Genomic DNA, 14,860 nt, shown 5'->3' with positions numbered 1-14,860 from the left:
AAGAATGAAAGCTCTACCACTAAGCTACACATTAATCTTGTTACATATTAGTTAAAAATTTTAATAATAGTAAAATATGTAATAGTTAAAATTTGTAATAATAAAAATAAAATCATGAACTTTTAAACAATTTATGGGTTAAAAATGTCTGTTTAACATAACATTTTAAATAGTAAGACAAATATTCATTCATCACATAACATCTTAAATAACATTACAATGTACTAATTTTAAACAAGCCACCAAATTTTTGATTTGTCTAAAAACACATGTACCCAAACCGTATTAAGCACTAATACACAATAATAAAAACTAATTCATGAATCCAATGAGTAATTGATGCTTTCTTGGGTTGGAAACGGTGTAGAATCTCTTGCACGAATTGAAGATTGTAGTTTGTCCTTAGCTTTTTCACGCTGTATTTCCTATATCACAAGCAAAGAAAATGTTAAGTTATAAAAACTTATGAACACATTTACTTTGGTTGGAAAATTAAAATTGTCACTCACCTGTAGTTTACCAAGTGAAATGTATCGTTCAGTATTAGATGTTGCAACTACGTATTTATTAGATTTTCCTGGCTAGTTTTATGAAAAAGAAAATTAGTTCTATGTGCTAAATAAAAAGTGAATTAGTACTGTAAAAAATATATATATATAAGACAAAACTTGTTTGCTTACATTAACAACTGAAATTTTTTTTGAATGTCTGCTTGTTGCATTTTGTGTATGTTGAGATGAACCAGCTTGAATAAAGTGCAATGAACCAGCTTGAGTAAGGTGCAATGAACCAGCTTGCCTATTTGCATTTTGTGAAGGTTCATATGTACTAGTTTGGCATGGAACTGGAGTAGGGTGAGATGGCTCAGGCCTTGTCTGTCTACTTGCATCATTCTTCATTTTTTTTGTTTTCTAAACACATAATAATACGAGTCATATTAGTAAAAAAAATTAAAAAAAAAAATCAATCAAACAAACAAAGAATAAATGAAGAAATGTAACAGTAGTACCTGGATATTAGGCCTTTGATAGTAAGGATCTACCACTTTTGGACATCTTAGCCTATTATGTCCTTCTTGTCGGCATATGCTACACTTCATTTTTCTTCCGATCCTAGACATTTTAACCTTTTTACGACCTTCTAATTCTTCCCTTCTTCTTTCCTTTTGTGGTCTGCCAAACACCTTTTTAACATAAGGTGGCAAAATTTCTTCTACATTTCTTTTAGGCCAAAACATTGGCCCTTTCACTGGATGAAGCATGTGCTCGTATGCCTTTAGATAAACATCCTTCTTAAAGTAATTATCTAAATACTTTGTTGGATCTTGACCCTCATACATAATTGCTGAGATTGCATGTTGACAGGGAACTCCACTTATATCTCATCCTCTACAACTACAACTTTTTTCCTTTATATTCACAGAGTAACTTTCCCTTGTTTGTGCCTCAACATTCTCCCAAGAAACTTCATGATGATCTCCCCCATTCCAATCAACCTCCCAAACTGCTGCCAATTTTCTATTTTTCTCTAATTTTTGAAGTTGTCTAGGTGCATAATCAGTCTTCCAATTTCTCCCATACTCCCTATTTTTGACTAATCTTCTCATAATGTAAACTCTAATCTCTTCTAACATAGAAATTATTGGCTTACACCTAGCCTCTAAAATCACCCCATTTAATGTCTCACACATGTTATTATCAATTACATCACATTTTGAGAAGTCAGAAAAAAATGCTTGACACCAATGAATTGGATCCCACTGTTGTTTCAAATAATCATGTGCTTCCTCATCTATTCGTCTCAAAGTAGCCATATTTTTCTCAAATTCAGGTTTGTTGGGAGATCTTGCACATATCCAAAACTGAAATTTTAATTCATCTCCTCTAAACCTTTTACCCCATCTAGCATAAATATGTCTAGCACACATTCTTTGTTCAACAAATGGTAACAAATCACTTATGGAACGCAACAAACCCTACAAGCATAGAAATGTACAATTAAAGTTATAATTAATTTAAATGTCTAATAAATGAAAAGAATAAAATAAAGGTAAAATGTACAAGTAAAGCTCATACCTTTTGCATGTCGCTCATTATTGTCCATCCCATGCCATCTACGATGCCCAAATCAGCTTTCAATAAATTCAAAAACCATTTCCAATGATCAGTATTTTCTCTTCCTTGTATAATAGACCATGCAATTGGGAACATTTGGTTGTTCCCATCTCTTCCCACAGCTACCAACATCTGTCCTTTCACTAATCCTTTCAAAAAACAACCATCTAAACCTATGATTGGCCTGCATCCGTGCATAAAGTTCTCCTTAATAGCTCCAAAACAAATATACATTCTATGAAAAATTGTTGGTTCCTCTGGTGTAACTCTATCCACCTCAAGTTTCACTGTGGATCCAATGTTAGTTGCCATAAGTTCATCGCCATACTCTCTCAACCTTTTAAACTCATCTATGTAACTTTGCTGAATTTCTTTCATTACAAATAGTTTAGCTCTTCTGGCTTTGGGTAAATCAATTGTCAAACCCATTTGCTTCCTGACTAAAGCTCGAATGTTCCTTGCCTTCATCCAAGGCATCTTAGTGATGTCATCTTTTAACCTTCTACCAATTATTTTAGATGTCACCCGACTATTTTTAGATGTAGGTAAACAATTGTGCTCTGAATGATAAGTTTTTACTCTGAATGAGCTATCATTACCATGTATAGAAGCTAATATCTCCCATTTACATCCAGTAGCTGAACACTTTGCCCTAACTCTAACACTATCATTCTTCTTAAAAGTATAAGCAAATTGATTCTTCAAAGAAAATTCACTTAGGGCCAGCTTAAATTGCTTTGAATCATTAAAAATTTGCTCTAAAAAGAAGTCTTCAAATGTTCCATTTGGTTTGTAATGCAACCCACTTGACTTGGACCTTTGAGCATCATCCACATCTGAACCTTCACTAGTGGATATATAGCTCCCAGGATCAGAAGAGGAAATATAATCACTATGACGTTCATTATCTGCTAAATGTTTATTTGATGGGCCATCATCATCTTTTATATTTTTATATCTTCTCTTTTTTGTATTAACCAATACATCATCATCAACTTTTTCTTCCATCTCAATTCTCAGCTTTTGTATATGTTCATGATATTGTTTAATTTTTTCTCTACTCAATGCTAATTCATTTTCTCCTTCATCACTCAACCATAATAGCTGAACGTCATTTATATCATCGCCATTACTTTCTAATGTATTTTCACATCTTTCTCCTTCACTTTCCACATTCTCAGCTTCATCACTTTCATCTCCACACTTTGCTGTCTCAAAAAAGCTATCAGGAATTGGAATTTCATCATGAGTTACTGTTTGTCCAACATAGTCAGTATGTTCAACAAATAGTGGAATATTTCCAGACTTCTCCAATAATGCACACATACCATGAACACTCTCATCATCAAATAGAATTTTCAAACTCCCATCAGTGGACTCCAGTTCTCCATAATATATACTTTTAATCTCATCTAACTTATACCCTAAATTCACTACCATTTCAAGTAAAGTCCAATAACATATTGTATCAACATCAACATCTTCAAATACATTCATTTTTCCATTTAAATATTCTACAGTTTGAACCAATATTCCTCCATGATGAAAGCAAATACTGTTTTTTTTCAAAGTTTCAATTCCTGAAATATTATAACTCTAACTTCAGTTTGATAAATATAACTATTCTAAATCAAGCATATCAAAAAGGCAAAGAAAATAAAAATAGATTTAGCTGTAATCTCTCTACGGCAACAATACAGTGAAACAATTCAGATTTTATTTCATATTTTCAAAGCTGATAGGACCGCAACTAGCAGATGAGAAATTTGAATTTAGAGTAAGAGATTACAGTTCGCAGATCGCAATATTGCATCTAATTAGAATTTTCAGAGTTTGGTTCAAGAATTAGGATAAAAGTAACTGGAGAATTTTATTTCTGTAATTCGATCATGTGATGCAAACATGTAATTTGAAGTTAAAAAGTTAAATGGGTGAAGAGATACCTTGAGTTGTTTCTTCAATTGTATCATTCTTGCTTCTTCTTGAATCCATGAATTTAGGGTTTGTGCGCTTAGTGTGATTTCGAGACCAGAGGAGTACGCAGAGCAGAAGAGGAGTTAAGCATATCTGTGAGTAAATGCCTTTTCCTTTTTTATTCTTTAGTACTTCAAAATAATAACTGTTATTAAATAAGTATAACTAACATTAACCAAATATTTTGTGTAGCTTAGTGGTGTAGAACTCATCCTCTAAAGCAAAGGTTCTTAGGTTTGAGTCTTAACATCCTTTTGGTCGAAATTATATTATTTTATGCCACATCACACAATCTGACATGGCAAATTCAACGCCACATGGACAAACTTAACGGAAAAAGTTAACGGTGTTAAATATTGTCCTTAATTGTTCTAAATCTTAAAGTACAGGGATTAAATTGAACAAAATTAAGGTACAGGGACTAAATTGAACAAAATGCTATAGTATAGGGACCTAGCAGGTACTTTGTCCAAAAAAATTAAAATATTTTTTACCCCCCTTCCCCCCCCCCCCCCCATAACATGTGTAAATCTTATATTTTTAAAAATTACAATTTGATAAATATTATAAATTAATTAGTAGAATATCATTTCTGTTTATAAATTATAATAATTAAAAAAAATCATATATGTGAATCAATGATTTCAAAATTATACAGTTACAAATAAATATAGCATGATTTGATTTACTTTAATTAATTTTAATTTCCTTAATGAAATGGCTTTTCTTTTATCAGTTTTTTATAGGAGGCTAATGGAGTGTTTGGATTGCTATAAAATATTTTAAAATAAAAATTCATACTAATAAAAAATCATTTTAAAATATTTTTTTAACCCCTCATAACATGTGTAAATCTTATATTTTAAAAAAATACAATTTGATAAATATCATAAATTAATTAGTACAATATCATTTCTGTTTATAATAATTAAAGAAAAAATAAATAATTGAAATATGTGAATCAATTATATCACAATAAATCTTTCAAAATTTAAAACAAAAGAACGGAAATTAAAAATAGAACGAAAATATTTCAATAATAATATTCTACATCATCAAGTAAAAGTAAATTAAAAATGAAAAGATAATATTTTAATAATAATATTCTACATCATCAATAGTAAAGGCATATTTTAAACAATAGTAAAGGTAAATTAAAAATGGAACGGAAATATTTCAATAATAATATTCTACATCACCAATTAAAAATAAAACTGAAATTAGGTAAAAATACCATTGCATATGATATTCTAATTGATTAATTGACGGAAAATAAAAAGAATAATTGGTTGAAAATTATTATGATATTACTAATTGACTGATATTTTACGATGATATATTTTCACCCGAGTCACACATTCTAATGGACTGAAGATGTTTGCTATAGACGATGACGGACAAGATTATGTTGCTACTACCAATGTCGTCTACAATATGAGGTTTTAATAATGTGTAAATACAATTGGTGATATTATGTTTTTTTTAATGACAAAATTGCTATATATCTACACACAAAAAAAATAAAATTTTTTAAAAGCAATTTAGACAAAAAAAAAATATTTTTCATACAAATGAATTAGGATAGCAATTCATTCCTATAACTGAGTTGCTAAAGAATGAGCATGTTTGCCTAATTTATAAAATTACTAAACAATGATAAATAAAAGCTTCAAAGTTACAACACTGCATGCGTATATCTACACATTAGCTTGAGCAATTATTTGTTTAAATTCAAGCAACGATAACATCAAAACATATAAACGATCCAAACTATATCTTCAATTGCACTATATAATATTTAATGTTCTAATTTAAATAATTATATATCAATCCAGATATTCTTAATATATTACAACAAATTCACGGGCGAAACCATATCTTTAATTGCACTATATAATATTTGAGTTATTACTGAAAAAATCAGTCTTTAATCACGGTTAATTGTATGTTACTTTTTCCGAGTCACCCATCCTGATAGTCTGATAGTTTTAACTTTAGACGATGATGGATAAAATTCCGTTACTACTACCAATGTCGTCTAGCTATAAAGAGATTTTCAATAATGTATAATTTAAGCCATTGATATTATTTTTTTTTATATATATACAAAAATGACAAAATTGCTATATAGCTGATCTACATAGAAAATATATCACATAGATGTTGACAAAATTCTGTTGCTTAAGCTTGGTTTTGAAGGCCTTTTTAATGTGGATAACACTGGATTGAGTGGAGGACTGACATTGTTATGGAGAACGAATGATACTGCAAGAATAATTGGTTATTCTAATAATCACATAGATGTTGAGGTGAGTTTGCCAGGTTTTGATAAGTGGAGGATGACTGGTTTCTATGGCTTCCCGAAGCGTCCGCAGAGAAGGGAGTCGTGGGACCTTATTCGGTCATTGGCAAGTAGATCGGATCTGCCATGGGTAATCATTGGAGATTTTAATGATCTCTTATATCAGTATGAGAAATGAGGAGGAAATCCCCATCCAGACAGCTTGCTACGGGGCTTTGGAGAAACTATTGAGGAGTGTGGTTTGACACAATTACCAATGTCTGGATATCCCTATACTTGGGAGAAGGGAAAAGGCACGCCAAACTGGATAGAGGAACGATTGGATAAGGTTTTGGCTACTCAAACCTGGAGAGAGTTGGTGGCTGATGCAAATGTGCAGAATATATTAACCCGGAAATCAGATCATTCTTTCTTTTTCCTTGGGATTCTCAATCTTCGGGGAAGGAGGGGTGTTCTGAGAAGGGGTTTTCGTTTTGAGATGGCATGGCTACATGATGAGGGGTGTAGGGAAGTGGTGGAAAAATCCTGGGGCAAAGGAAGAAGTAGGGGGTTGCAGGAGTATGTCACTCTATGTGGTGATCGGTTAACACGCTGGGGTGGAGACCGATTCCATAAATTTGGTGAGAAAATATTGAACTTGCGTAAGGAACAGTTGCGCCTCAGGGGGTATACGGATCCGGTATCCCTAGCCGAGTTTCGGAGACTAGATGAATGTTTGGCTCGTATTGAATTACAGGAGGATACGTACTGGAGACAGATGGCCAAACAGCATTGGCTCAAGGATGCAGATGCAAACACCAGGTTTTACCACAGGTATGCTTCTCATAGAAAGAAAAAGAATGCTATTACTAAAGTTATGAATAATGATGGGGATTGGATTGAGGGGGATGCCATGAGGAATGTAATCTTGGATTATTATCGTGGTATTTTTAACTCGAGTTCTCCTACTGTTAATGATGATTTCTTTGGGAGTATACAATCACGTGTAACAGGCACACAGAATGAGAGTTTATTGCGCCCATTTGAAGAGAGTGAGGTTAAATCTGCATTATTTTCAATGTATCCTGATAAAGCACCAGGCCCGGATGGTATGAACCCTGGGTTTTATCAGCACTTTTGGGATGTAGTGGGTACTAATGTTTCTTCTTATATTTTGAATTGTCTGAATACTTGCTCAATGCGTGATAAATTGAATGAAACAAACATTATTTTGATCCCCAAGAAGAAAACCCCGGAAATGGTTTCTGATTATAGGCCAATTGCTTTGAGTAATGTCGTTTACAAAGTTATGGCGAAGATGATTACAGCCAGGATGGAACCACTAATGGAGAATATTATATATGAGTCCCAGAGTGCATTTATATCTGGAAGGCTAATTACAGATAATATCTTGATAGCTGCGGAAGTTGGCCATTATTTGAACAGGAAGCAATGTGGACTAACAGGTTGGGGGGCTTTAAAGCTGGATATGGCTAAGGCTTACGACCGTATGGAATGGTCTTTTTTTGCAAAGGATGCTAAGGGCACTGGGATTTGATGAAAGATGGATAGAGTTATTGATGATGTGTGTAACCACTGTGTCTTACAGTGTACTGGTAAATGGTTCAAGGACTGATCAAATAACCCCGACTCGTGGTTTAAGGCAAGGTGATCCCCTGTCACCTTATTTGTTCATTATTTGTGCTGAAGGGCTTTCAATATTATTAAAACAGGCACAGGCAAAGGGAGAGATACATGGCTATAGAGTGGCTATAGGAGCTCCCTCCATTACCCACTTATTCTTTGCTGATGATAGTCTGCTTTTTTTCAAAGCAAATATTCAAGAGACGGGTGTGGTTAAACGTTGTTTGTCGGAATATGAAAAGATGTCTGGCCAAGCAGTTAACTATCACAAATCGAATATTTGTTATAGTAAAAATACACGAGGTGAAATAAGGGAGGAGATTGCCGATATATTGGGAGTTGTGCAGGCGCGGAATTTTGGAAAGTATTTGGGGCTTCCATCATTTGTGGGCAGGAATAGAAAAGTGGCGTTCTCTTATATTGAAGATAAGATAAGGCAGAGAATTAACTCGTGGAATAAGAAACTTTTGTCACAGGAAGGAAAAGAAGTTTTATTGAAAAGTGTGGCTCAATCTATGCCTACCTTTTCGATGAGCGTTTTTCTACTCCCTACGACTCTGTGCACTGCCATTGAGCGAACCATGAATCGATACTGGTGGAGATCGAGAAATGACCAGGGTATTCATTGGAAAGCTTGGGATAAACTGTGTATCCCAAAAGAATATGGAGGATTGGGATTCAAAGAGTTGCGAGCCTTTAACCTTGCAATGTTGGGCAAGCAAGCGTGGCGCTTTCTGACACAGCCACAATCATTGATTTCAAGAGTTTATAAAGCCAGGTACTATCCCACTAATTCTTTCTATGAAGCATGCTTGGGAAATAACCCAAGTTTTTGTTGGCGAAGTATTATGGCGGCACAAGATTTGATTTGTGGAGGGGTTAGGCGCAGGATTGGGGATGACAAATCAACTTTGATTTGGGACCCATCCATGGTTGCAAGATGTGAGTCAGCCGAAAATATTAACAGAAAAACCACCCCAATTGGCACAGGCAAAGGTGATGGGACTGATGGATCAACAGACAGGAACCTGGGATCAGGATATTCTAACTGATATTTTTGACCCTGAGAATGTAGAGCGAATTTTAAAAATACATGTGTCACCAGATTATGAGGATTTGTGGTATTGGTATGGGGACCCAAAAGGAGAATATTCGGTTAAAAGTGGCTATAGAATAATAGTAGGTAACTACACCCAAGCGGTTGGGACCTTTGATAAATGGAAAATATTATGGAAGCTTAAAGCCCCCCAAAGTGGAAAACATTTTTGTGGAGAGCTCTAAATGATATTTTGCCCACTACAAAGAACCTACTTATAAAGAGAGTTGATATTGATCCAACATGTGCCATGTGTGGGATTGGGCATGAAGATATTATGCATTCTTTGATCACATGTGATTATTCAACAAACATTTGGGCACAATCCCACCTTCCAATCCCCAATAGTGTCACAAATATTTTCAGTGATTGGTTTAATGATTTGATGAATATTTTAGATAAAATGATGGAATTATTTATGCAGTGGCACTCTTATATTATATTTGGCGTGCAAGGAATGAGGCTGTATGGGATGCGACTTTGCCCAGACCTCGGAAGATAATTGCAATGGCATCATCAGCTGTGAACGCTTGGAAAGTAGCCCATCCTGGTCTGCGTCCGCCAGCCACCTCCGCGGCATCAAGCAGCCGGACTGCTCCCGTGGTGGACACCCACACTGCTACGGCGGTCCCTTCGGCAACAACCAATACTATTGCTGTGCCGACTACACCACAGCTGCCAACGCCGAACATGGTACACCAAGCCACGCAAAACATGAGGGATCAATGTTACTTCGATGCGGCGTACGACCCACAGACAAACAAAGCATCGGTGGGAGCCATTATTCTAAACTGGCAAGGACATTATGTTTCGGCTATGACTGCCCCTATGATAGACTGTTTTTTGCCCCTAATGGCATAGGCCTTTGCATGCAAGGAAGTTTTGTCGTGGCTAAGAAGTCACGAAATAAAGTCTATCGAGCTCTTCACGGATTGTTTGGTGCTTCAACAATATTTATCATCTATGACACACTCATCAAGATCGTACTTGGGTTATACCATTGATAGTTGCAGGACTAGTATATTATCTTTTGATTATTGTTTACTTCATTATGTTCCTAGACTAGATAATTATTTAGCTCATACTCTAGCATCTACTGCAATTACTCAGTCAACTAGTATGTACTCGGACTATGATCCACCAGCATCTATTTCTGCATATTTTGAATAAATGCCGTACAGGCTCCTTTCAAAAAAAAAAAAATAGAAAATATATCTTCCGTATAAATAATTTATATAACTGAGTTGCTAGACAACGAGCTAATTAGCCCAATTAATACAAATTATAAACACTGATATATAAAATCTCTAAAGTTGCAACACCGAATGCGTATATCTACACGTTAGCTATTAATTGGGCAATTATTTATTCGAATTCAAGCATTGATAACATCAGAAAACATAATCGGTGCAACTCAATTCTTCAATTATATTATATAATATTTGATTTTATAATTTATACAATTGTATATCGATATAAATATTTTTAAAATTTTATAACAAATTCATTCCGTGCAACGCACGAGCGCAAATACTAGTTAATATGAATACAATAAATGTTTTCACATTTGGAGGGAAATTTTTTGAGAATTACATTAATCTATTTATAAATTAATATGAATACAATAACTGTTTTCACATTTGGAAGTGAAAATTTTTGGGACAATTATTTTGCTTTATTAATATATATATATATATATATATATATATATATATATATATATATATATATATATATATATATATATTAAATCAATCCTTAATACAAAATATATAGGCTGATTTAATTTAAATGATTTAATTAACGATAATCTAATTTAATTAAGAATGATTATTTATAATACTAAATATATAAGCTAATTTAATTTAAATGATTTAATTTCATTAAGGATGATCATTTGTAATACTATATATATATATATATATATATATATATATATATATATATATATATATATACTAGTATTTTTTTATGCGCGATGCGCAAAAAATATGTGCCCAATATTAGTATTTTATATTAAGATTTTGATATTTAAATAATAATAATAATAATAATAATAATAATAATAATAATAATAATAATAATAATAATAATGTAAAACATTTTTATAAATTTGATATTTATATGGTAGGAAATAACTAACATATAACTCCAATATATAATGTATATTATTATTATTATTATTATTATTATTATTATTATTATTATTATTATTATTGTTATTATTATTGAAGAAGAAGAAGAAGAAGAAAAGAAAATATAGGGTGGATGCATGTGCATGGTAACAATGGTGGAAAAGATAACGGAAGGGGTATGTTTGTCCAAAATATTGTAAAGTACAACTCTTATTGCATAATGTATAAAAAAACTTAACGAAAAAAAAAACGGACATAAATGAAGGGTATAACTTTCCTCCACACTTATTATGTTTTTAGATACACACACACACACACACACACACACACACACACACACACACACACACACACACACACACACACACACATATATATATATATATATATATATATATATATATATATATATATATATATATATATATATATATATATATATATATATATATATAGGGTGATTTAATTTAATTGAAATACTATACTATAATAAGGATTATTATTACTATAATAATAATAATAATAATAATAATAATAATAATAATAATAATAATAATAATAATAACCAACATTATATTCTTCTTTTACTCAACATGTTAAATGACATGAATTTATTTATAAATTGACTAATTCATAATATAGTATAGTATTATAGTATGATATTATTATTATTGTTATTATTACTATATTAAATAGTAATTATAGTAATAATAATTCGTTAAGGCTAATAGGATGCATGATTCTGCGTTTCTGTATATGAAAAATTTGTTCTGTATGTGAATTATTATTACTATCATCTATATAATAATAATAATAATAATAATAATAATAGTTTTTAATATATATTATGTCCGTTTACTCAACATGTTAAATAACATGAATTACATGAATCTATTTATAAATTAATATGAATACAATAAATGTTTTCACATTATTCTTTTACTCAACATGTTAAATAACATGAATTACATGAATCTATTTATAAATTAATATGAATACAATAAATGTTTTCACATTATTCTTTTACTCAACATGTTAAATAACATGAATTACATGAATCTATTTATAAATTAATATGAATACAATAAATGTTTTCACATTTGGAGGGAAAATTTTTGGGAATTACATGAATCTATTTATAAATTATAGATGAGACTCAAACTCACAACCTCCCACATGGGAGTCCAACCCGAGTACCATCTGAGCACAAGATGCTTCACACACACACACACACACACACACACACACACACACACACACACACACACATACACACACACACACACACACACACACACACACATATATATATATATATATATATATATATATATATATATATATATATATTTGGTTCCTGTGAAAACAGGTTTTCCCGTGCGGTTTGTGCAACATACACCATTAGATATGCATAAATACACCATACAGTATTCGAGAATACACCAGAATGAAATGTCAAAAAATGCACCACACAACAAAAAATACATCACACATAATGGTGTATTTTTGAACACTGTGTTGTGCATTTATGCATACCTAATGGTGTATGCCATACTGACCACACGGAAAGACCTGTTCTCATAGAAACCTGACCCTATATATATATATATATATATATATATATATATATATATATATATACTAGTTTTTACGCGATTGGGATAATGCCCAATGCTTTTTTTTTTAAATAAGTACTTTAAAGTATATGAAGACAAGATTATATTGAAATTGTTCATGCATCGATAATTGAAGGTTGAATTTGCGTATTTAAATAAGTAATTCTTCTCCCAAAGGTTGAGTCCCCAACCCCAATGGCCCCCCACACTCCAGCCCGACAGAGCTTTGTGGGAAGTTGTAAATCACGGTGACTCAATGGTTCAGCAGACAGGGTCAAATGATAGGTAATTCTAAGTTTACAAATGCAAGATAATATAGTCAAGATTGATTATAATTGTCAATAAAATAATTGTATAGGTATGGTTGAAACCAAATACGGGACATAAGGGAGAACAAATAAAAATTAGGGCATAAAATATTAAATATATACTAATATTGTTTGAGAAGATTCCGACATTAGGATTTGTGGTTAAGTTCTATTAAGACTTTATTATTAGAATTAGATTAATGGTGTAGTTATAATTCTATATTAGACTTTAATATTAGAATTAGACTAAGGGTGAATTAACGGAAAAATTAAATGGATAATCATATAATTAAGGATAAATTAGAAAATCTTAAAAGAAAAAAATTAAAACCTGAACAATATGAACCATTCATTTGATTTAATAATTTGGCGGTCATTTTTTCTACCCAATGTTAATAATTAAATAAATTCGCTGGTCAAATCCACTAGTATAATCCGCTAACCATAACCGCTAACTGCTGATTGTCAAACAAGGACATTGCGAGTTAGTTCTCACTTCAATTTGTTGTGTGATTTGAATACTCTCTTTGTCACAAAATCTCTCAAGTAGTTAATATGGTTGGCTTTATTAATTATATTTTTTTTTAATTTTTTCATGGTATTAATAAAATACTTGGTAAATAAATATATAGCATTATTTTGTATTATAACTTTGATATTTAATTAGAAAAACAATGCACAAAAAAGATAATAGATAATGTAGTGAATAGAATCAATTAATGAATTTGAATGTAAAAACTTTACATTTGAGAAAAATAAAGACAATATAACTAATGAAAATATTTCTTTTAATTAATTTATTGATAATTAATAATTTTTTTTTCACTGAATAAAGACATTGTAAGGATATATAGCGAATATAATCAATTAATAAATTTGAATATAAATAATTTTTATATTGAAGAAAAATAAAGACAATATAACTAATAAAATTATTTCTCTTACTTAATTTATTGATAATGAATAATTTTTTTTTTTGAATAAAGGCATTGTGGACACATAATTATAAATTAAAGAAATACATATGTATTATTTTTTGTTGTAACTACTAAATTATTATTTATATAATAATTTAATAAGAGTAAAATAAAGTACTAATTATGCCAACTTTGATTGGGATGAGGTTCGAATCTAAGACTTTGTTCTATTGAAATCAATGAGTAAGTTAACGGTGAACTAACGGCAATTCTTAAAATTTTAACGGAATTAGTAACGGTGTGTGGGTATTTTAAGAAATTTTAGTGTAAAATTTAAATCTGATCAATCTTTCAATCAATATGAGCCATTCATTTGATTAAAATCTATGACCGCCATTTTTCTACCCATTATAGACCTAACTCTCTTGGGCTCTTATTAGTATAGTAGATAGATAGTTGATATATATATATATATATATATATATATATATATATATATATATATATATATATATATATATATAAAGTAAAGTATACTCCGTAATAAACAACAAAAACAACAAAATTTCCGGGGTCAATTGACCCCACTACTTCCTACTTAGCTCCGCCACTGGTAACGTAACTACAAAGGTGTGTATGAATGAGAATACTTTTGTATCCATTTATATATGTGTAGAAATGGAGTCTCATACTGTGTACAAAATATACAAATTAATAAAGAAGTTAGCAAACCAAACAGGGCATAAGAATTTAGAAAAGCCAGCTGTCAAAGTGA

The 14,860-nt window shown here is 31.2% G+C and overlaps 1 long non-coding RNA gene across 1 annotated transcript; it reads right to left on the bottom strand.

Annotated features, from left to right (window-relative positions):
• Window positions 1–324: 324 nt before the first annotated feature.
• LOC109158459 lies at window positions 325–771 on the bottom strand. The gene is made up of 3 exons (XR_002050390.1): window positions 681–771; window positions 510–581; window positions 325–425 (listed from the first exon to the last, which is right to left on the bottom strand). It is a non-coding gene; the product is annotated as an uncharacterized LOC109158459 (long non-coding RNA).
• Window positions 772–14,860: the final 14,089 nt, after the last annotated feature.

Source organism: Ipomoea nil, unplaced genomic scaffold, assembly GCF_001879475.1.
Source record: "Ipomoea nil cultivar Tokyo-kokei standard unplaced genomic scaffold, Asagao_1.1 scaffold2818, whole genome shotgun sequence".
In the NCBI taxonomy this organism is placed as follows: domain Eukaryota; kingdom Viridiplantae; phylum Streptophyta; class Magnoliopsida; order Solanales; family Convolvulaceae; genus Ipomoea; species Ipomoea nil.
This window is presented reverse-complemented; position numbering and strand designations above follow the sequence as displayed.